Source organism: Vicugna pacos, chromosome 9 (assembly GCF_048564905.1).
Source record: "Vicugna pacos chromosome 9, VicPac4, whole genome shotgun sequence".
NCBI lineage: Eukaryota > Metazoa > Chordata > Mammalia > Artiodactyla > Camelidae > Vicugna > Vicugna pacos.
Window position 1 is genome coordinate 72,086,154 of NC_132995.1, and position 25,403 is coordinate 72,111,556.

General features: G+C 40.0%; 1 protein-coding gene and 1 long non-coding RNA gene across 4 annotated transcripts in view; one reads left to right on the plus strand and one right to left on the minus strand.

The window, feature by feature from the left end:
• LOC140698531 (uncharacterized) lies at positions 1-23,811 on the minus strand. Of its 3 annotated transcripts, none has more exons than XR_012076346.1 (5): positions 23,175-23,811; positions 12,367-12,795; positions 10,313-10,352; positions 3,096-3,308; positions 1-238 (listed from the first exon to the last, which is right to left on the minus strand). It is a non-coding gene; the product is annotated as an uncharacterized lncRNA (long non-coding RNA). The 3 variants fall into 3 exon arrangements; XR_012076348.1 differs by having other exon boundaries at positions 3,096-3,353; XR_012076347.1 differs by lacking the exon at positions 3,096-3,308.
• The window catches only part of DPYD (dihydropyrimidine dehydrogenase), a 722,107-nt gene that overhangs the window by 634,899 nt on the left and 61,805 nt on the right, over positions 1-25,403 (plus strand). The gene's annotated exons all lie outside the window — the stretch shown is intronic.

Below are 25,403 nucleotides of genomic sequence, written 5' to 3' on the forward strand. Positions count from 1 at the left end.
ATTTTATCCACTCCTTATTTTTTATTTAGTATTACAAGGTGTAACATGCCAGAGCTGGGTGGGGCGAGGTGAAGCAGCAGCAGGCCTAGGGATGGAGTGGAGAGCTGCAGGGTTGTCTGGGAGGAGGGTCCCGTGTAGTGAGGATACAAAGTCAAGCAACAGTCCAACGCAGAGCATCATCGTGCAGACAAGGGTTACACCGCCAGTCACCGTCTGAGAGTATATTTGAGGCTTTTATCTATTATGCCAGATACGTATAGAATACAGGTTAGAACAATATAACTTGATTCAGTAGTGATTAACTGCTACAAGTTGGGAATAAAGTTTGTTGGGAGAGGAAAGTGTGGCAGTGTTTCAAAAGTTAGCCCTATTTGTCAAAAAAAAAAAATCTGATCATTACCACAGACAATTGTATGCACATTTTCATCCTAAGGGCTTTTCCCCCAAATGTTTTGCCTTGGAAACAGGGATGCTTCATTTAGGAATGTAAGGAAGATGTTGATATATAGACATTTTGAGTTGGAAAGAAAAGAAAAGAGTAATATGGAGGCGGGAGGAAACTGCTCAGTGGTAGAGCGCATGGTTAGCACGCACAAGGTCCTGAGTTCAATCCTCCGTATCTCCATTAAAAAGGAATAAATAAACCTAATTACCTCTCAAAAAAAATTTTTTTAAGAAATTAAAAAATGATAACAATAAAATTTTAAAAAAATAATAGAGCAATGTGGTTGATATCCATCTCATCAGTAATACTGGGTTTTTTTTTTAGAGCTGCCAGATGGAAATGGTAGTGATCAGACCATTTCTTCGGAAAGTGCGTTTAAAACTATTAAGTGTTTACAGATGACACACAGGTAGCAGAACTGCTCAACTCCTATTTTGTCTCCATCTTCTCCACTAAGAAGGATCATCTCAATCTGGAAAGAGCAGAGCAGAAATCACTAGATGGAGACTGAAGCCCTGTTTCCGTGTGAGCAGGTTGAGTCAGGAAGTACTTATTAACCACCAAATTCAAGCCTCAGCCCCAGACACGCTGTCTCCAGGGAACTGAAAGAGCCTGAAAATGTGAGCAAACACAGCTTCCGGTCATCTGGGAGAAATTATCACACACGGGGGGAGTGCCCAAACCGAAAATGCACTGGTTCTTCCAGAGGGGACTTCTGAAGTTTTCTGAATATAAAGTAGCATTTCGTCCCCTAGAAAATATTTAAACTCACTGATTTAAATATATATATGATTGCGAAAAAGGAAGAGTAAAAAGTGTTCTTTTGGAAGCAGAATTTGTCTAAAACAATGCTCACAGGGAGGGAGAAACGAAAACTTGGTAAGAACAATTCGTGCCAAATGAACCTGACTTCCTTTTCGGTAGATTTCTCGCCAGTAGATGACATTTGCTAACTTTCTCCTGGCTCTCCCTAAATGCCATGTGCTCGGCTGGGTGCCTTACTTCCGTTACTGGATTTAACCCTACGACCTGTGCAACAGGGCTCACTGATACATATTCATGCTTCTCAGATGAAGAGACCGAGCCACAGCTAGTAAGCAGTCGAGCTGGGATTCGAACCCGGATAGCAGGAAATCAGAACCCAAACCCCTAGCCAGTCCACATCCCTCGCAAAAGGGTGAAGAATGGCTGCTGGCAAATGCACTTCAGTTTTGGAGCACGTTTGGCCCCTGACTGTGGCGGCCCGTTGAGCATTGTAGGGGTGACTGTTGCAGAGCAAGATAGGTATTAGTCGTAAAATTCTGATCGCCCTGGGACAAGTTTAACACTATTTGGAGAACACCACACTTAGTAAAGGGTTACTCTTCTCAGAGTCCCTCAGATTCGCAATTCGAACCTGAATATGTGCCTGAAAGAAAAACTTCAGGCTTACCACGCGCTGTAGAAATCTGTCATACAAACCTGAAAACGTAACTCTATTAAGATATGATCACGTGTAATTAAAGTCATATATTTGTGAATATTGAATAAGGGTAGTGGACCTCAGAAAGGCCTAGAGTTTTTCCAGAGACTGGTACTGAAAAACTACGAACTTGAGCATTTTAGACATAACTAATTTAGAACGCGGGATGTTCATTCGTTGGCGGCAGTGATATACCTTTATGCTATAATGTAAAAAGGCCTGTGTTGCTAAACAATTATTAGTATAAACACAGTTCAAGAAACTGTTTAAGCTACTTAAGATAATTAACAGCTTTCAAGTATGCTATCAAAATTCATGTGAAAACCAACAATGAGTGTGCTGTTTTAAATGAGCATTTGTTAGCAGTTTCTTCCAGTGGATGTACCGAAAAGTGCATATCCCTCCCAAGAATCTATAATTCAGACTTTTCACCAACTCAAAAGAACTCTTCACACACTTCATCCACGGTAGTGAGCTCTCCTGTAGGCTTTTATAGACTATTGAGACACCATATTCCCTGTGGATATAATTTGATCTCAGTTATGTGGTCGTTGTCTCATTCTATCTGCTTTTACCAGGAATCTCTCATTAGTTGCTCACTGATCTTACTCTGGAGACCCGAAGTAATTATGTCCAAGAATTGTACAGTGTCAAGAAGCGCTAACTTACAGAAAATGGAGTGATATGGGCTTTAATTTTTAAATCTAATGCCTGGATACTAAATAAATCCAGGGAGTGTATAAATATGAGGTAGATATTCCATAGAAGTGTTTATCATGTTCTTCCTGTGGCCAAAATAATTTTAACTTTTAATCTGCACTAAAACTTTGGATAAATGTATATTTTTCATTGGATATCCTCTGAAAGGAAAAAAAAAAGAATTCCGCTATAAAAACTTAAGCAGGGTGGGTATAAGCAGCGTAGGGCTCATGCTCAGCATGCACGAAGTCCTGGGTTCAATCCCCAGTACCTCCATTAAAAAAAAAACTTTATATATAAATCTATTCAAGAGGAGTCTCTTCTAAAACATAATTTCATTTTTTATAAAATCTAAATTTTGTTAGCAGAAACATTTCCATTTTCTAATTAAGCATTAATAGACCCTGTAAAGTTATTGAAAACATTAGTGGTAATAAAAACTACTGAAAATAGAATATAAGGACATTTTCCAAAATGCTCAGACTATACCTTCCATAGGTAATATTCCTGTATCTGCATTAAATTCCGATTTTCTTCAACTTTAAAGCACAAGTTTTAGCCCATGTGGCAAATTTCTAGATTCTTGCTTGTGTCTGGAGAGTTCTCAACATAAAATGTAATTCCTGGCAGGTAATTCCTGGTACCTCTGAATTGAGAGACGTCTGGAAGGAGCAGGTTGCTGGGTCAATCAGCTCTCAAAGGCTGAGGGGACAATACAAGCAAACCGCCAGTCATCCTAAGGAAACCCTACAAGGAAAGTTGTATGTTTTTTGCCATTTGCACGAAGACAGTTTTACTGTACAAAGTTTTAACCTTGCGCTTTTTCTTAAGAATCGAAGTCTAGGGACCAGAAGCAAGTGAATATCACAACCTTATCTTCTCAGCCCTGCTTCTAAAGGAGAGCTGTTCATCCAATGCTGTTCACACGACCCAGTGTGTGTGTGGACTTGGGTGGGTGGTGGCTTTCTTTCCACTTGGAAAACCACTTTAACTACACACGGTTTAGATTTCATGTTGAATTTAAAATGAAGGAGACCACTTCTATGGCTGCCAAATATATAACTCTTTCTGGACTGGCTTAGAAATACCCCTGGGTCCCTCATGAGTGCAGATGCTTTCAGAAGGTGAGAGTTCTTGTTTATAAAGAGTCAATTTACTGGAACATCAATACTGTTATTTCTTATCCTTGTATCCACGTAGAATAATGGTGGATTGCCCCCACAGAGTTTCTAGGCTGTTTTCTGTGACAGAGCTTCTAACATTAAAAATGAAAGTATTCAGAGCTAGTGCTGTATTATATAGTTGGGCTGTTTGAGACGTTCCCTGCAGCTGTGCAGAAAAGATGCTTTATTTAAGGAAAAATCCTTGGAGAAATTAATTGATATGAGCCGGAAGTTGTTCAGCCAATTTAATCGCTAATCTGCTGTTGTTTCTAAATTGCATGAAATACAGAGGAAGTCTGCCTGCCTCCAAATCAGCCAATTCAAGATAGGAACACAGGATGGAATTTAGACCACTGTATGCATTCTAGCCTGCTGGAAATGAAACGGGCTTTGCTTGGGGCGGGGATGAGGGCGAGACTGGCCAAGTTGTTAAACACGCTAATTCGCTTTTGAGGGTATTCTGCCAAGTTAACTAAAGCTGTCCTGAAGCTATTTGAAGAATTAACTGGAGAACAGTGACCAGGTCCAACTTTATGTTTTCAATATTTGTTAAGAACTGGGCTTTGAAAAAAAATGAAAGCAGTAATTAAAGTAAGGCTTTTATTCAGATTTCACATTAGTGAATCCCAGTAATGGTGCAGTCTCTTGTCGACGAAGTAAATAATGTGGGCAGTAACCTTCCAGCTGTGACGGGGTTCACGTGTAAGGCTGTGTGGTCTCTTTAAAATTCAGATAATCGAAGTATGTGACAATAAGGGAAACTTCAAGTACCAATGAAATTGTAATTGACTTTGTACCTGGGGAAGTAGAGAGGGCTAACAGGAGGGGTAAGCCTCATGCACTCTTTCTTTCCTATGTAAAGAGTTAATTTATTTCTCAGAATCAGACACCCCATCATTCGGCCTTCAAATTTCTGCAGGACCTCTAATCTTACCTTTATCAGGTGGCATATTAAAGAGGCATCCATTTTGAACCCTCATCAGTATTATAGAAAAGATACAGGGTGTTCGTTCAACTGAGGGTGTATACCTAACATTCTGTCATGAGTACGTGGAGAAAACCTTCTGTCTTGCATTTCAAGTCTAAGTTCCTGCTCACCCTATTCTAATATTCTGAATGGATCAAGGAGAGAAGTTGTCTTGTTATTTTTTTCCTTATAGCCCATTTTCACAAAGTAATTTTCTGTTTTAATTTCATGTCTCTTAAATAGAAGTTATTCTAAAGTCACCTTAGAAAGCCCAGCATTCTGCTGTATAACAACTGTGGAGAAGTTAGTTAAATATGCAGTAAGTATAAAATTGGTTTTATACTGGCTACACAATAGCTCTTGACCCAAATAATAAAACGTCATTTCTCCCTCAATCTAATGATGCCAATAAGAAAAACTACATTCTTTGTCTTTCTCCAGGATAAAAGGGAGGGAGGAAAGGAGAGAGAGAGGGAGAAAGTGAGGAAGGGAGGGAGGGAGATGAAGGGAAATCTTAGAATTTATTTAAGTGGCATAGCAACTGAATAATGTTATTTTACTTAATTATCTAATAGATGATTCATTCTTACAATACATCTGTTTAAGATTTTAATAATAGGTTTAAAGGAAACAAAATGCATTTCTAGGTGATTCTTGTTATTTTCACATTTTTCTATATCCCCTTTGCTACATTTCTCTCCACACATATTCCAAATTCAGAGCCTCTACATAAAATTAAAATGTTATAAATCTGCAGAAATCCTCTACGGTATTTATTCAGCTTAAGCTTCTCTGGGCTTCTTGAATTTGTGAATGGATGCATCTTGCTAAATTGGGGCAGGATTTGGCCAGTATTTCTTCAAATAGTTTTTGTGTGCCCTTCTTTCCTTCCCCTATCCTGAGACTCTCATTAAATGTATGTTAGACTTTGATATTGTTCCACAGGTCCTTGAGGTTCTTTTATCTATTTATGTTTTAAATCGTTTATTTTCTCTGTTTTTCCAACTGGATAATTTCCACTGATCTCCTTTCAAGTTCACTGAGTCTTTCTTCTCCTGCCATCTCCATCATGCTGTGAAGCTCACCTAGAGAATTTTTTTTTTATTCCAGACACCACATTTCCCAGTTTTAGGATGCCTTCTTGATCCATTTTGAAAGCTTTTCTTTCCTGCAAGGTTTCTTATCACTCATGATCATTATATTTGTTTTTATAAAAATCTGAAGCATAGTGACAATAGCTGCCTTACAACCCTTGACCTCTGACTCCAATATCTGAATCATCTCAGAATTGAACTCCATTGACTGCCCTTTCTCTTGAGAGTCATCACAATTTCCTGCTTTTTCAGTAAGTCTGGTAATTTTTTTATTGTTTCTGGACAGGGAGAACGATACGTTGTAGAGACTCTGGACTCTATTATTTGCTAACTACAAGTACTGATTTTTTGTTTGTTTCAGCAGACAGTTAACTTATCTGAATGCAAGCCCTAAACTCTGTCCCCTCTGTACTTAGCAGCAGCTGAACTCTTTTCAGTTATGTCGGTCTTAGCTGGGCTGCTTGGAGTCTGCCAAGCACATGCGTGGCTCAGAGGTCAGCCAGAGATTTGGATCAAATACGTATGCAGAATTCGATGCTCTCTGTTTGTAGCTTTCCCCTTCCCTAGATATTCTCCCAGTTTCTAGGTGCTTTGATGGTACTGAACTCTGATTTCTCACCCAGTAAGTCTGTGCATTTCTCTCTGAATTTTAACCTCCCTCCTTGGTACTACCTGAGCCCATCCTCAAGCGAAAAGAATGTTGTCATTCCCTTCTTAATATCAACTTCCCTCCATTTCTGCCTCCTTTTGGGCATTCTTTGGTGCCTTTGGATGACTTTGTATGTGTGTGTGTGGTGACTTGTCTGCAGAAGAAGAGCAACACCAGGTACTGTGCCATTTCCAGAGTGGAACTCTCCAAAAGTCATCTCCAGTAAATGAGAAGCATGAAGAATCCTCATAAAAAGAACATTCCCCTAGATATAAAACTCTCTGAAATTGCAAATTTGTGCAATTTGAAGACTTTCATGTTTTTTGCTATTGTTGTTTTTAAATTCTCATCCAATGTACTGCTGTCTCTAAATCAGAGCAATGAATTCAGTGGTTGTGAGCAACTTGACATGATTTGTAGAAGCACAAAAGGCCCTGGGGAATTGGAGTTGGTATTGCTCACTTTTAAGCTAATAAAGAGAAAACCCTACAATCAAACGCAGTGAAGGGTATAATTGGTGTGATACCGCTTGCTATCAGTGTACTTTTCAGGGTCATTTTTGTTAACTGCAGAATGAAGAAAACGTTCTTAAGCACCCAGCACTGCAGTAAGAATGCATACGGTTTTCCTGAGCAGTCAAGTCCGAGACGTGATGCCTGATTATTGTGGAAGCCCCTATTCAACACCGCTCATTGCAAAGAATCTTACTCTCCGGTTGCAGATACACATCACCTGAAATCAACCCATGTCTAGGAAATATATCACTTTTAGCTCCATGTACCATTAAGGGTGAATAAAAGTGTCAAAAATAAAGGAGAGCTTATACACATATTACAGATACAGGAATGCTTATACGACTTGAAAATATATCCATCAAGAAGTGCGGGCAGTTTTCACAGAAAGTGAAATATTTCAGAAGCAATTCTCCATTCTGTGCCTTGGAATACGTCTCCCCTGAGTCTGGAGAAATTTCCAGTCTCCTCTTTTCTGTCTCATGCGCTCTGGCTGATTCCTTGTAATCACTGCTTCTCCATTCAGTCACCATGGAAATGAGAGGGACTTTGTTGTCCTGTGCAGAGAACTGACTTAATAATGGAAACAGGGTAGGGATAAGCGGGCATTTGTGTTCCTCAGAGGTCAGTAGCAAAACCTACCTCATCTGAGGGATAAAATCCCATGTAAGTAGTAAGTCTCTCCAATAAGGAAAAGGCAAGAGGATGGTAACACATTAAAAAGGGGTCTCTGACGCTGAGAAGTCCTGGTATAGATAATGCAATAAAATCAGATCTCAAAGTAAGAAGCACCTCATGTGTTTTATTTAGTGACATCATCGGAAAGTGAGGTCAAAAGAACACTGAGGAAGTTTGTGGATGGTTATAATCTGGGAGCTACTTCCAATTCTCAGGAAAAGCTAACTTGCACAAAAAAAAATCTGAAGAGGTTACAAATCAGGAAGAAGAAATGAAGTGAAATATAAGATAAAGGTAAGATATGAATGTACGAAATAATAATGCCAAATAAGATATTTAATGGACACAACTTAGAAAACAGTATTATTAGGAGACCTGGAGCCAGAATGAAAGTGCAGAACAAATTTCAGCAAAGTCAAGCTTTCAGTGTATTAGGATAATAAAAACAGCTAATGCAAGCTGGGGCCTCCTACCCAGAGACAAATCATAGAAGAGGATGTGGTTCTTTTTTAATGACTCGGGTAAAAATTCAAAGCGAATTTTCGGACACTAAGCCAAAAGGATCAAGCTTCAAACAAGAGCCAAAGAACAACAGGGTATAAAGTCTGATGGATGAAAAGAACTAAGAATAGTTTAAGTGATGATTCCAAGATCAGACATGTGACAGCGCCTGGAAATACGAGATGTGAAAAGTCTTTGATTTTAGACCGCATGAAATTTGAAGTATAGTAGTGAAGTCAAACAGAAAAATATGTTCCACATGTTAATATACACCCACATGCTTAATAGTACCCAGCCCAGGTTGGGGTGCTCAACTATCCAGGTCAGGTAAACACTCCCCCCAAACAAAATACCCAATTGAGGCTAACTCCCCACTCCATGACCAGGTCTTGAGGAAAAGTTAGTCTAATACAGTTCTAGCTTGCTCCACATCTGTGATGACACAGGCAAAACACATTAACTTACCTAGGACAAGGGTACCTACCGTACAGATGACCTAGACATACACTCTTAATACTGTCTTCGCCATGTTCTGCAGCAGACAGCCTGGCCTCAGACACCTGTCAAGCCATGTCACCATATTGTCCACAAATGTGATCGTGATGAGATTCCCCAGCTGAACCTAAATCCTGTTCTTCTGGATTATAACTCTGTTCATTAACCTTTAACCTAGTTTTGTCACAGAGGTAATGCAAAAATTTTTTTTAAAAAATAGGCTGTTATCAGCTATCATCTGGTTGAGCTGCAGAACACACTGCAGGTTTGCCCTGCAAAAGCCTACCTCTACTATATGAAAATTATAGTTAAAGCACAGATAAATAAATGACTGATTACAAAAGATTTTCTCACATTTCAGAAGCCCTCTCGGTAGGGTTTCTTTTAAAAAAATGAACTCCTCTGGTGTTTTTAAGTGTTTTACAGATCATTAAGTACATGGCAGAGAGGCAATGAGAAGGGATTTCTAAATTTAATGAACTAGGAAGCACTCAAATTGAGGACAGATAAAAATAAAACAAGTTATATTTAAAGTTCTACTTTATCAGTAGGAAAAATGCAATGGGAATCATAAACTTGAAGAAGTATCCATTTCTCAGTCACGGTGGACCTGAGAAAGTGACAACTTGACCAAAGAACTGAGAGTGTAGATATCATATAGCTAATCATAGACACCAGTATATATACAGTATTGCATGTCAATATCTTTTCTATTGTGTTTGTCAATATCTATCGTATGTATGCCTATAAACATATTATATAGCACACATCATATATATGAATATCTATTAAATATAAGTATTTATGTGATATCACACCATCGTCTAATGGATACATTAATTAATATTAAATATGTGCATCTGTATGTGTATGTCTTCATATTTGTGAGTCAGTCAACTAACAAAGTGGAAACATCATTCAAACTTCCTACCTTCACATTTTACACCTAAATTTAATACTGACGTTGACCTTGCAAATCTCATTCATCTGACTATAATGTAACCCAACCATACATTCACTCTCGGCTTTTAAACTCTTAAATCTCATTTAGAGATGGTTTAGGTCAGGAAATAAGTCAGCCGTAGCCTTGGAAACTCTGGCCAGAACTGCACAGTGTATTTTGCCACCAGAAGTGTTGAAAATGCTTCCTATGATGTAAGTGCTTCGCAGAGTTATCAGGCGGGGCTTCCTGCAAATACCAGCAGAAATGTCCTCAACTGCATTTTGGTGGGAAACCCAGAAATCCTGGTAATTAATACTTTATTTGTAAATCTAAGCGAGGCCAGACAAAGTTAGTTCTTAAATAACTGTAATATTAATTAAATACACTTCTTTGTGATGGGGAAAGGCTGGGGAGGTTAGTAAATAGTACTGGACAGTCAGATAATGTACTGTGGTAAAATTTCTTCATGAATTATTGTAAGACCGCTTCATGAATTAACTGCTTGCTATTAGGTTTTCTTTGTGCAATAGTAGAAGATCTTCATTAGAATGTTTTTAATCTAAAAAAGGATTTTATATCTGCTATATTTGTTAAACGGAGGGCAATAAAATAGAAAGAACAAGAATCTGAAGATGTGGATTCTGACTCTACCATTAGCTGATTGCGTGGTCATAGACAGTATTTCTGAGCCTCAATTTTCTCACCTGGAGAATGGAGACAAATCTTCCTGCTGACTTCACAGAACTGTTAGAGACAATCAAAAGAAATTTTATATATATGTAAAATATATTTATTCATATGATATATATTATATGTAAGCATAATATATGTAATAAAAATATATATTAAATATATATATAAAATAAAAAGCTCCTAAATGAAGTAAGGTGCTATATAAATACACGTAAAGTATTTTAATGTTTTCTATACCATCAAGTTATAAAAGGAATGTGTTTCATAGAAGAATACTAAAAGAATGTAATGATTTGTTATTCTGAGCATAAGATGGCTGGATTTGATATCAATATTAATTTTCCATATGTGCACCGACTTAGTTTTGCTGCTTATCTTATGGCAAGAGGCAATAATCCTAGCATAGCTTTATTCTATTGACTTTATTACTTTGTCAAAGCTAGTAATTATGCTTCTAGTATTTCCAGACCAACAACAAAAATACTTGAACATAATGCAATGAATATTGCCATGAAAAACATTTGTCATAATAACGTACTAGAATTTCGGCAAGATGTGATATACTTTATTTGTGTATTTCTTACAAATAGCCCTCATTCTGTTTGAAGCCAAAGGAGAACAGGGTGGCAAGTAAAAATAACAGCTCATTCTTCTGAAATAGAATAGGAAATGAGAAAGAGAAGACCTCAGAAAGAGGCATTATATCTCAAACTAACCAGAAAGTTATGATTGTATGCAGGAATGTACTTAGATCTCGGGTTCTATTTTGTATAATAGAAATAAATATTAATATGTTCATTATCCTGAGAAAATAGCTTCCTCCTGGGTACAGAGCAGAGCCTAGGACTCCCCCTTCCCCATGCCTGAGTGCGCTGCTTGTATCTCCAGTCACCCAAGGAAATTATATCTTAACTTCATGAAAAGAATAACAACAATGAGAAAAAAGTCACTGAGCGTTTGAATGGCCTTTTCATTCATTCATTTATTCATTGTCAAGTTCTTTCATTCAACATGTTTACTAAGCACCTGTTGTAAGCTAGGCTCTGTGCCAAATGTTATACTGTGGTGGGTAAGGCAGACCGGGTTCTGGCCCTCTTGGAGATTACAGTCAGATGATGGAGAGAAACAATTTTAATTTTTAAAGAAGTTGCAGTTTGTGATCACCGTCATGAAGGAGAGAAGGTATACTTAAGAGACTATGTGGAACTTTGATTTGAGGACCGGGAAGGGTTCTCTGATGGAGTTACATTTGAAATGAGATCTGAAGGCTAAGGAGTCAGAGAACAGTATTCCACTGGGAGAGAAAAGCGTCTGTACTACAGACTGGAAGAAGGCCTGCGTGGCCAACGCTGGGAAGAAAGGCTAAAAGTGACATCACCTAGAATTTGAGAGGCTGGCAGTGGCCACATCACCTAGAGCCTTATTGGCCATGATAAAGAACTTGGATTACATACTAAATGTACAAAGGAAAGCTGGCAAATGGTTTGGCACAGAAACAGTGATATTATCTAAATTTCATTTTCAATGTGTCATCACACTGCTATGTGAAAATAGAAAGTAGATAAAATCAAAATCAGAATGATCAAGAGAAGACTGTTCCCGGGGCCAGCTGAGTATGACCTGGGCCGTCTCACAAGATTTCCCTCTTCAAAAGGGTCCTGCTCGTGGCTTAATGCTCTGCTAACTCCATGTTGAAGTCCTTCATCATTTCTAAACAATGGGCCTTGCATTTGTGTTTTGTACTGGGCCCCCGGATTATGCAGCTGGCACTGGCTGTTACAGAAATCTGGTTGCAAGACCACGTTGCTGTAGACTAGGAGGATAGCGCGGAGATGGAGTCAAGTGTCCCTCTTTTGCAATGTCATTTTGCCACCAATATCAGCTTTCAGTTTGGTCCGTGTTGTAGCATTTTAATTGTACAATATTAACTTAGGATATCCCATGCATTTAATTAATACTAGTTTTCAAAAGATTGCTATTTTTGGTCATCCTCCATTAGCACATCTGCATGTTATGTTTCTATGATAGAGATGAACTCCGAAGGGTGTGAAACATTTAGACTTACCTTTCTATTCCACTAATATCTGCCGAGCTCAAAGCACATGAAAGGCTCTGTGGTGTGAACGTAGAGTGATGCAGGTGTTACCGATTAAGAATTTATGATTCAGTTGAAATGTAAGAGCTAAACAGCCGTAAGACTAGGCAGAACATAGGAGGAGAGTACGAAGGAGATGCGAGCAGCGTGCTGTGAGGGGTTCCGTGTGTGTAGAAGGACCATTAGACGTTTTATCGAGTGTTTCCACTTACTTAACAGGGGTTCAGTGATTTTTGTCATGACTTCAAAGTGTGGAATGACATTACTGTGACATTTCATTTTAATTAAAGCCAGATATTTCCAGGGATCTCATGGTAGACATGTTCCAATCTGTAACAAGGCAGAAGATAATCCTGGTATCTTTGAAGATTCCATTTAGAAGACAAATATTATTGAGGTCTGTAAAGAAAAAAAAGTGAAATATTTCTTATTCCTTACAAAATGAAATAGAGCTTTAAGTAAAATATTTCTTAGTATTCATCATCAGAGTTGAAAAATGAAACCAGAACTTTGAACAGTAGATGAAAATCTAATGACATGAAGAGTGAGGAGAAGCATTCTGGTTACTGTGCAGTGTATCTGTCTTCGGTTTAGCAAGTAACACGAACTGCAGGCAAATATGGATGTTTTCTCACCAGGGAAAAGCCCAGTTTGATGACCAGACTTCAAAGCAAATGTCCCGGAGGAACACACACACACGCGTACACCCCAAACAGGAGGCATTTGGGCAATAGAGGGATGTCTTTGTGCCCTAGAGACAGAGACCTCTGGCACCGAAGAGCTTAGCTTGTCATGCATCACAGCTTTAAGACTCCAAACGTTACATCCCAGGACATTTGTTACACTTTCAGGCTTCCGTGGTTCGGCCGTGGACAGAGCTTCTAGCTTGTATCTCCTGAGACAAACTCAGGGCTCTGGTTTGCCTTGCACTTATCTTCCTTTTCACACCTGTTCCTGTATGATAAGGTAGCTGTGCCCCAAAGTGCTCACACGCTTAAGCATGAAGGCCAAAGAAGTCTACCAGCCCAGCTAGGCTAGACCGAGTCACGTAGACAGACTGACACTCTTGGCCCTGAACATTCTGAAAGCAGAGCTCAAGAAGTGTCACCTGCTCTCCAAACACTGAGCTTGAGCTAAGGCACAGAGAGACGGACACGAAGGCAAGACGGACTGGTGGGCTGAGGACACGGGAGACCCTGAGACGGTATCACGCAGCTTGGGGAGTAGGTGTATCTTACAGCAGAAATACTTCAGGAAGAACAGGAGCTCTTGGAGTAGCCTCGTTCATCCAACTCAAACATCAGCATTCTAGCTGGGGTGGGCAGGCCCGCTCTCCTGCTCTGTGCTTGTAGGTTTTCTCCTCCCCGCCACCACCTCCCCCGGCCCCCTCTCGTATGTCATTGCCGCTTTGCTCTTTCCAAGACTCGTTTTCCTGTCCAGAGCCGTCAGTGCTGACGTGATCAACGGGTGTAAGGAATTCTTTCATTTGGCCTTCAAGGCTCTTTGTGATCTCACTACAACCCGCTATACCAACCTCAGTTGTGCTCTTCCTCTGCACATACAGTTTTATCTCTGAGTCAAGTGGTCCCTAAATAGGCCCTGTTTGTTCCAAACATGAGGATGGTACTTTTATAACCTTCTGTCCCTCATAGTGTCTGCTGATCCTAGAACAAGGTTCAGTAAGATTTGTTTAAACGAGGGATTAGAAGAGAGTGGAACAGTGGGTTCTCCTCCCTATTCTAAGATTGTCTTCCGGTCATTGTATTTCTAGCCAGACCTTATGGAGAGTCTGTTGTTTGACTTTTTAAGTATTTTATTTGTTTATTATTGTATTATTTAATTATTTGGTTTTGGCAGTGGTTGGGGGAGAGGTAATTAGGTTTATTTATTTTTAGAGGAGGTGCTGGGGATAGAACCCAGGACCTCATGCACGCAAGGCATGCACTCTACCACTTTAGCTATATACCCTGCCCCCGAGAGTCTATTGGCTGAAGGCAGAAACAAAATCAAAAACAAAACCCCTTCGTATTTACTGCAGACTGCCTGAAATGACAGCGGGGTATTGTATTCCCCTTGGTCATGGTGAATTTCTTTCACATTTGCCAATCCAAGAACCTACAGTTGGCATAATTGTGTAGGCCAGTTTACCTGTGACAAACCTGGTTCTTATGCCCTCAGTTTTTGATACCCCTTTGCCTTTCATTCTCAAAAGAGTTCTGGTTTAGATGAGGAATCGTATGGCTGCTCTCCCTAAAGACCCCTTTTATTGACAAGTGAAAAGCCTTACCCTCTACGTCATTGTGTTAGTTTTCTTAAACTAGCTAGTATGGAAACTTCAGGTGAATCTAAAAAGCAAACCAGCCACCAGGCAGACAAAAAAGGCAAGGAACAGACAAGCAAATAAAAAACCCAAGGGGGAAAAAAAACCAAAAACAAAACAAATCCTGAAGGCTAAGCCATTTGAAGCAAGGAAGGATAAAACATAAGGCCCTGTATCATTGCGAGAGATTCTCTCATCTGTCCTTTTTTCTGTTGTCTCCAAGGAATTCTTCATTAGACTCAATTTAAGCCTTGAGTTTGAGGTTTTGCATTCTCTGTTGGTAAGCGTACCTATTAAAAAGCAATGTATTCACGTTAAGTCCCTGGCATCAGCAGGCACTGTGTATTCACTGCTAGCAGTGGACACCATGCCAGGAGAACCTGACTCCTGGTGCAAAAGGATTTTAAAAAAAGAAAAAAAAATTTGAGCAATGCCAAAACAACAATAACAACAACAAAAAACTACCACATAATTCTTTTCTGTACTCTGTGGTTTGTTTTACTTAGGAAAACGGCCTGGTTTTACCCTGCAGCTTGCATTCATTACTGTGATCTTTGACTGGCAGATGCAGAGTAATAGGATGCATATTTTAGTGCTTATTATAATACCCTGTCCAAAAACAACTTGACAAATTTGTGATTTCGACAATATCTCATTTTGCTGGCTGCAGTGCTCTGTGATTGTCTGGCCCACGTGGCTTCCAGATTATGCATACCAGCAATACTTCTCATTAAAATGGCCACAGTTCACCAGTTTCGGTAGCTTGGAACGAACTTGGAATGAATTATTATACAACAAAGAGGCTGCTGTCATGCAGAACAAAAGACAAGCAAAAGAGAGCTTTGGCTTAATGAGGCTAAGTGAGTGTCTCCCCTGCATCACAGCTACTTGACGGCCTTTGAGCCTGGATTTTTTTCTCCACAGGCCAGAACCTTTGGTCTATTATTTTGTGTTTATGCACCTTGAGGCTAATATACATTTTAATATGCTGCACATGGAGAAAAAAAAATCAGCCATTAGATTAGAACATGTGCACTCCCTGTTAAATTAATGACAACCGAACATAGAGATAAATTTAGGTTTTCATATTTAATTATAGCACACTGCAGTACGTTTAGCAAGGATAAATTGCACTATTATTATGCTTCATTTTTTTTTGACATCTTCTCCTATTAACCGTTGCACACTTGCCCCCCCAACACCCTGTGCCTTACTAACATCTCTCTACAGATCGTCCTCCCCTCAACATCACTGAATCTTAGCCACCATGCTGAAAGGTGTATTGTTTTATTTGTTAAATTTAATGCAAGAACGACTGCTATTTTGGCCTATCTGTAGAACGAGTAAAAATGTAATTTGCAAGAAAAAATGGTAACTCGCCTAAAACTACTCAGCAGTCACTCCTTTTTGCTGCACCCGATGATAGTGATGGACTTAAGTTCTCTCTTTCTCTGATCTACCAAAGGGGTGAAGCACAGCACGTGACTCCAGACAGTTGATATTTCGTTATGACCCAGAAGGCCCCTGTATAAAGAGGTAATCACAACAGTCCCAAGAAAAACCTAGTCATTTTTGTCACTCTCTGGAACTTCCCTCTGTTGATTTTAATCTGTTTGCTATAGAGATGAGGACAACCCCAGTAGTGCAAAGTTGCAGGGTAGTAAATATCCAGTGGTCTTCAAAAAAAAACTAAAAGCGATAGTAGAGATTATGAATATTGCTCTTCAGTCTTCCAAGGCCACCAGAGCAGGCACAGACTGCTAATACACCAGAAATGTCAAAATGGACTTTTCATGTGGAATGACCTGATCACTTTTAGTTCTTTCCATTTGAGGGCTGTGACTTTACCTTGCATGGATTGAGTGTATTTGTTCCCGGTTACATCTGGAACATATAGTTACAGAGTTTACTTCATCTACCAGCTAATAGAGTTCCGGTTTGCTGCCCAGAATGTAAAAGATGCGTCTACTGGATTTGTGTAAAGCAGGAGGAGAAGCACTTGCCTCTGTATCTACATAAAAGAAGCATACCTATTTTTCTGTCCTTCTGCTTTAGAAAGCCACTTGAATTATCAAAGACTTTAAAGTCAGAGAATATTGTTCCAAAGTCTGAGAGTCAGAAATTCAGCTCTCAGGTTATCCTGAAATGATCCTTTATTGGACATTTGTTTTGTGATGATACACACTGGAGTTTGACAACCAGAAAAGCAAAGCAGGATTAATGATTACCATGTAAGAAAGATCTGTAACCGGGGGTACTACACGCACTAGGGGAGTCGGGCAGTGTGTCCTGGGTGACAGTTCTTCCTGATGACACAGAAAAGCAGCCTCTACACACTTACGAAGAATAACTCTTTTTGCCCAAATTCTGGCAGAGTAAAATTTGCAAGATGGCATATAAGAAATGGCCCCACAAAGGTGGGTTGTAAACTTCATTTTCAGAATGCTTTTTGGTTTACAAGTTTACTCATCTCAGAAACTAAACCTGTGAGCTGCCGGATAGCGAAGTTGCCCGGGAATATGCTGCCGTCCAGTGTTTCTTATGATTAAAAAGAACTGTTTTTTAGTCTGTGACTGCTTGACAGACTTAAATTCTGAGACAGTCCTTGTAGAATATAGATGAAGATTGTATTTACTCTTTCATAGATCTTGACATGGAGTTACTGCACAGAAGGGTGTGCCCAGCTGGTACAGTCACTGGACGATGCAAATCTTCCTCACTCAGGAGTCTAGACGCATTCGTCCCTGAGGTTTCTTTGCACATGGACAGGAGAATCCGGTGTCTCGATCAGTAATAGCAGTCATTCAAGTCACTTTTCTGGGCTTATTTACTTTGCAGTTCAAACAATTTACTCTAATTTGTCAAGTGTTCTCAGTTGCAAATACTCTGACCATTAGATATTTTGGTGTGTTTAAAGCAAACGCTGAGATAACCTCACTTCTTATATAACTGTTCTACCAAGCAGGATTTCAAAAATATACCTTGTTCCAAACACCCTTGGTAGAATGAAAGTAGCTCCTAATATAATATTTTAAAAATAATGTATACTGTACCTAGGAAATGCTCATCTTAAGTAAAAAAAAACAAAATCAGGAAACTTAATTATATCTAAATATGATTCCAGCTTTGTTAAAAAAAAATGTATATGTGGACAGGAAAAAAAAAAAGCTATGGTGATATCCATACATTAACTGACATTTCTGAGAGCACAAATTCTGGATGATTTTGGCTTCTTTCTTTTTCTTTTCTATCTTTCCTCAATTTCCCATTGTGAACATATATTTTTTATAGTGATAAAGTCTAAAAATGAAAGTACTGGCTTTAGAAAGTTTTGTATGAGTCTCTAAAGAATATTGATCAAATATTTCATCAAAACAGCCCTGGAAGAGCCGAATTTAAAAGAATCAAGACTATTCAAGTGCCAAAAAGCAAAATCAAGAAGGACATAAAGAACTGGCATTATTTAGCCTATAGAATAAATTAAACCGAGTTCAGCCCAAAAAGAAAGGCTAAAGAAAAATTGCTACTTTTCTTTTTAGAAAAGGATTATTATATAAAGTTTTTTTAAAAGAGTGCAGTTTTCTAACTCTTCCTTGAAGAAAGGGAAGTTAAATCAATATGAGGAAGTTAAATCTGACAGAAGATACGCTTTCCTGAGAATGAGCTATTTGGAGAGGACCGAAAAAAATCCCTAGAATCTTTTCATTTTCATTTACTTGTCTTTTCTCTCTTTTCTTTTTCCCTTGGGTCTTTGAGAAAAAGAGACATTCTCTAAATGTAAACCTAAATGAGTGGAACTATGTGAAAGATGCTGGGTTCTTTTTCTTCTCTGATGTTACCTGAAGTTTCTTTAAAATGCCTTCACCGGAATTCTGGAGTTAGTGCATCACACATAACACTGGAAATATTTGGTGAAGTCCTACTGAAGATAGATTTTTTTTTATCTTTAATGTGACGTATGAATATTTTTTTGTCAGAAAAATGGTCCTCTGAGTGCAAGTTGATTTGAAGAACTATCTAATCGAAATTGATTTCATATTTTTTGTCAGAAAAATGGTCTTCTGAGTGCAAGTTGATTTGAGGAAGTATCTAATCGAAATTGATTCCATTTCAATTTGTTTTAATTTCCATTGATTCCTAAATTCCTGTCTTCTTTGCATTATGCAGGGATAGCTCTCAGACCTTGGGTACCTCTGAATCAAATTTAGTAGCCCCTGCTTCCAAACAGCCAGGGAGGAACCAAAGGAAGATCTCCCACCTGCTGTTTAATTTTAGAGCCCTTTAGTAGTTCCCTTTTTTTTCAGCTTTGTTGAAACACAATTGACAAATAAAATTGTAAGATATTTAAAGAGTACGGTAGGATGGTTTGGTATTTGTATACATTGCGAAAGGATTAGCCCCATAAAGTTAACACATGCATCACCTCACATATTTACTCTTTTTGTTTCCACTTTTGTGGTAACATTTAGGTCTCACTCTCTTAGCAAATTTCATTTATACAATACAGTATATCAACTACAGTCATCATTTATACATCAGATTCTCAGTCTTCATTCATTTTAGCACTGAGTCTGTGTCCTTTCACCAACTTCTGTCAGTTTCCTCCACCACCCTCCCCCCACCCCGATCCCTGGCAACCACTTTTCTACTCTCTGTTTGTACCAGTTTAACTTTTCTTTTTCTTTTTTATTTACAGTTTACTTGTGAGTGATACCATGTAGTATTTGTCTTTCTCTGTCTGGCTGACTTCACTTAGCATAATGCCCTCAATTTCCATCATTTTGCTGCAAATGGCAAGATTTCTCATGGCTAAATAATATTCCATTGTGTGGGGGAGGGTGTGTGTGTGTGTGTGTGTGTATGCATATATACACATTATGTATATATACACATTATACATGCTCTTGATCCATTTGTCCATTGACAAACACCAGTTGTTTCCATACCTCGGCTATTGTGAATGCTTCTGCAGTGAACATGGGAGTGCAGGTGTCTCTCTGCAAGCCCCTGAGCAGTTCATGAATGTGGCTGCAGAATACCCAGGATGCTGGGTTTTGGTAGGAGGACGTGGATACACACTGCAGCTACTTGCTGTAGGCGTCAGTCATTCCTCACTCACCGTGGGTATACGTTTTGTGATGCTTCAAAGGGCATTCAGTTACCACAGCACTAGAACCTCTGGTCACCTCTAGTCATTCTTCATTTGGTTTCATTTGGCTAAAATAACTATTAAATCTCTTCCATTTGCCAGACATTGTCCTAGACAATTAGAATACATCAACAAAAATAAATCCTACCCTTGTAGAACCTATACTGAAGTAAGGGGACATAAAAATGCACATTAAGGATCAGAAATGAGAGTCTGCTAGGAGACAGGGCTATGGCAAAGGGAAGAATGGAGCAGGGTGGGGGAGTCAAAAGTATGGGAGTCAGAAGACAGGTTGCAGTTGATTGAGAAGCTGACATCTGAGCACAGATGTGAAGAGCAAGCCAAGTGGCTGTCTGTGAGGGGATTTCCAGGCAGAAGGAACAGCCAGTGCAAAAGCCTCAAGGAGCAGCCAGCAGCGCTGTGCTGGAGCACGATGGTTAGGGAGCGGCAGGAGGTAAAGTCAGAGAGGCCAGGCAGAGCGGGGCCAGGGCGCCCATCTTCACGCCCTGACTTCGTTCCCTTCTAGCTCAAGAACTTTCTGTGTCCTTCTGCCTCATTGCCTCCCAAGCTTCAAAGTTCAGTCTGACACTCATTTATCAAACTTCCATTATGTCCAGGACTGTGCTGGAAAATGCAAGTACTCTCTGACATGAAACCAGACCACGCCAGTGACACTTCCCATCCCACCCCACTTTGGATTACAATGACAAGGTCTGCAGGTGTAACACGTTCTCAGAAGACAGCTCTCCCTACCCTCCATGTGTTCGCAAACCTCAGTGACCCCAGGCCCACTCAGCTCACATTTATGTTCAGCCTTGTAGTGGAACAGAAAACTGAATTGATTATTGGAAAAACTGATACTACAGTTTACTGAATGAGCTGCACTTTCAGAACAAGCCAGGAACATCTTTATTCTCTCTCAAACCTGCTAGATTCTTTTCTTGCTTTTGTATGAAACCCTGGGCAGATCCCAGAGCTCTATGGTCACTGTCAGAATGTTAGAGTTAAACTCCAATTCTAGGGAGAGAAGTTTTAAATACCTAAAGTCCAAGATTTTTGAAATCCATGAATAAAACCCAGTCTTTGGGTTTGGCACTGTTTCGTTATTCTGTTGCATATCTGAAGTTGTTTTACGTTTTTTGTAATGATTTGACTTTTCTTTGAACGATTCGTCTTAAGGAATCCCTTTGAGAATATATATTTTTATTTGTATAGCTTGTTCTCAGAAGAATGAAAAGTGCTTTGTAGTTTTCTAAAAATCCCATTCACTTGGTCAGTTGTAATTGGGAAGATCTTGGTGTCGCGTCAAAAACGAAGAAGAGGAATCTGAGGCACGGAGACCTATACAACAGTGAGGGACCAGAAACGGCATCCATCGAAACAGGACCAGTGGCACCCCAGGATTCCTCATTTGGTGCTGTCTCAGGAAATTCATCTACGCTTGAACAAGAATTGTGAATCCACAAAGCTTCAGAAGAGACATGCGATCGTGGCAGGTTTCTTTTTTTCCAAAAGGACCACACTCAACGACAAAATTTCCAAATTCCTGAAAAAAGTTACAGTGGCATCACCTTGGGGTTTTATTCTGTGATTAGTGTTACTGTATCACCGCCCACAAGTCTTCGCTGTGCGAGCAGAAGGCATCAGACCAAGTCGGCCGTGTGTCTGGAGTCCGTGAACGCTGGTCAGCGCTGCGGCACGCCGACCCCCGAGCGGTCACAGAGCCGGACCGGCTCGTGCTTCTCCAAATCCCTGGAAGATGCATCGCCTTAATTAGCAGACGGCAACTTGAGTGACTCCCCAAGAGACTCCCAATTAACTAAGCTTCTAGACGAGCATCATTAATACTTCACTCTTATTAGTTCATAAATGTATATATGCACACACAGGCACAACACATAAATACATATACATACCCCCCCACACACATAAATACATATCTATCTATCCATCTATCTAATCAACAAACATTCTCAACACTTTGTCACCTAAAACCCAAGCCACGTGAATATTTTCCGGGCGTACAATGAGAAGGCATGAAATGAATGTAGCTTATTAAGCAAGTCATCTTAGAAGCAGCACACCGCACAGTTGCTCCCAGGCTCGCAGATTCCGTGTCCTGCTGTTTTCAGTCACGTCTGTTGGCGCTTGGAGCCGGCTGAACCCACCACGCCTCCTACTGCTCAGGAGCAATGCCGCCGCCGTGTCGCACAGCACAGCTCATCCCGGGGCTCTCGGGGGTCTCCTCCTGGCCATATGCTGTCTTTCAGAATGCTTGTTGAACACCGTCGTTTTCTCCCCCTGGTCACCAAGGCCAGGATGAATCTGTGGAGTCATGCTGGCAGGAGAAATGGCCCCCAGTCGGCAACAACAAACATGCTCCTTATTACTGACCCCGCCATCTGTCCCAGTTTCTATGTGCCACACTCACGTCGGAGCAGGTTTCAGCCAGGCCACATTCAGTGCGCAGCCAACATCCACCAGCAGGGTCAGCTTGAATATTCAGATTGCATCTGTGCTCAGTCCCATACCTAGCTAACACCCTTCATCCTGACTGGAGAGTGGTTGGTGGGCACTGAAAAAAGGCTTCGAAAGCTCCACTGCCAGTAAGAAATGTGTTCATTAACATCTTGGATCAGGGATGCGTCCTCAGTGGCGCCATCGGTCTCTCTGTGGGAGAGGCAAGATGTAGGTGTTACCTCCTTCCTGTTAAAGTGTGCACCTACCAAGACCACGCTGAAAGGAGTGGTGCCTGGTACAGTAACTATTAGCCCTTAAAAAAAATTGTGTAGAGTAGCCAGACATGGTCCCAAGATGAAGTCATTTCTTAAAGGCTTCTTTTATAAAGAGGTAGTTGATCCTACGTGCTCTGCCATTGTGGTCTCAATATAAATCAGGTTATCCTTGCTCGCAGCGTATCCCAAATGCTCACAAAAATCACATTTGGTGACAAGGATTTAAAAAAAAAAGCAGAGCTCTAAAACCAGCAACCCTAAAGTAAGTGTGCCAGGAGCACGTTAAGGAGAAAACTGATAGAGGTACACAGCTGGGAGAATGTCTGCAGGGGAGAACACAGAGAGAAATCGTCTTTTCCTGTTAATATCGTTACGAGAAAGCTTAGGGAGAAGTTGTTCTATTAAGTGTTTGTGTTATTAAAAACTATTCCTCTATCTGGAATTTAAACGCTATGCCATGTACTCACTAGTCAAGCTTCAAGAGAGATGATAAACCCAAGAGAATCACATTACTACCCAAAGTATTGGTCATCGTACAGTGATTTAAAATTTAACCGCCACATGAAACACCAACCTGAATCAATAGTAATATTTTCAGTCCCTCCAAGGCAGATGAGTGAACATGCGGAAAGCGTCATGGGGTCGAGTGGCATGGTGTCAGCTGGGATGTGCGTCACGGAGGCTGGCATCCCGTGGAGTCGGCTCTGGGAAGGCGCTGTGCCTTAGCATTTTCAGAAAGCTGTCTAGTCCACGGCTGCAGAAGACGCACCAGCGCTACTCAGTCCCGGGGTACCAACAGTTGAACAATGAATCTGGTTCCAGTTGAACTATTTCCTTGGCATTTGCCATATTTGTCCTTAGGCTTCATCAGAAAAAAATTAACAGGTGATCACTTTTGGCAAATGTCATCGGTATGGAATGAAGATGTGTGTGTTAGCCGAGACTTTCCCTGATTTGTGTCACCTTTAAATGTTACGCTGTTGGTGGTCCACTTCAGCCATTCTTTCAAGTTTAGGACAGTCAAGCATGCACTCTTTCCCGGTGCTGAGGATGCTATAGACAAAGAAAGGATCCAGCTGCTTTAGGCTTAGATTTCTTTCTTCCTGTCACAGCTTTGCATTCCTACATTCCCCCAGGGGACTCCCCCATCGCAGCATCTTCTTTTCGCTGACGTTCTCTCTGGGGAATTTGGACTATTCCTCCCTGATTTGTTCAAGTACTTGGTGTTTCACTGGATTCCAGCACTATTTGTGACATCATTCCTGAAGTGCTGAGTGTGACTTCCTGTTTTGATGGTGGGAAGTTTCCAGGGAGAAGGTCTAAGTGTGTCGGAATTAGGAATTCTATTAGAGGAGTATTAGGGTGGCCCCGTCTGGCTCGGGGGGAAGACCTCTACGTATCTACAAAGGAAAGCATGTAAGCGCAGAGTAAGGGATTCGGAGTGATGAGAGCTAGCTTGGTGCTAAGCGTGGGTCCTGCCACTCACCTCCTCATCTGAAAAATGGGGATAAGAATAATACTTGCACCAAAGGGTTATTGTGCAGATTATATAAAACAATGAAATACGTTTCACAGAGGACCTGGCACAATGAGTGCTCACGATTTTGTCATCTGTGTCCTGATTCCTAGCACTTTTAAAATGGAGAGTTTTATGAATGGAGATTCTGAATAGGGTTGGGCTTGATTTCAAACATTAAAATTTATGTAGGTCACTCTCATCGTGTGGGTGTGGAAAGTGATTAGATGGATTGGCCTCAGATGACTCGACTGGAAAATGAGAAGCCTTAATTTCCATCTTGACTTTCTAATGACTTAGCACGGTACCTTTGCAAATGGTATAAACTCTCTGATCCTTGGTTTCCTAAACTCTGAAAGGAAGGAACTGGACTCTTTCAAAGTCTCTTCCAATTTAAAGAATGGTGATCCTGGGATACTGTCCCTTACCTGTAGAAACTGACCACAGTCCATTGCGGAGTAATTTGAAAATAGCAGAACGCCTCTCTCAGCTCAGTATTTCTGCCATTAACCCATCATTTTTTAATGAAAATCCATCATTAAAAATCTGCTCTAGACATCCTCTTTTAAAAGACAGCTATCAATCAGCCATTTATTGAGTACCTATAAGTGAGGGATGTAGAAGGTATAAATTTGAAATTCCCTTGGAAAGACGAAAAATTTACCACCCTTCTTAAAAAATTAACATTTAATAAAGGTCAAATAAGGAATGCAGATAATAAATATTTCATTCACGTACCTATACGTCTTTTAAAGCAGCTTACAGATTTGAAATATTTAAGACAATACAAATTTTTTTAAAGCTAAGATAGATCAGGGACCATTTAGGAAGTAAGAAACATTTGTATCAGAAACCAAAGATAATCTGTACTACTTAAACAGGACATCACATTTAGCTCTACACTTAATAATAATAGCCAAGAAACCAAAGATGCTCATGGACTTTACAGTACTTATGGTCTGGTAAAAGGGGATGTCTAGGTTTGTCTTAAGAGACAACATTTTGCTCTTGGCTGGCATTAAATACTGGGAAATTCTGTCCCATGAATCCGTATTTAAGACACATTCCTTAATATCATGTATAATGCCTACAACTGCTGTTTTGTGAAAGATACAAAAACGTCCCTCAGATAACTATACCGTATCACTTCTTAGTGGAAGCTAAGGATTAGCTAAATCAGTTCAGCAGAAATGTGTCTGAGTGCAGCTAAGCTAATAAACTCTAGGATTGTTGCTTCATGGTGACCGAACTTAATGCTTAGAGAAATCCAGAAAAATGGTGGATTAA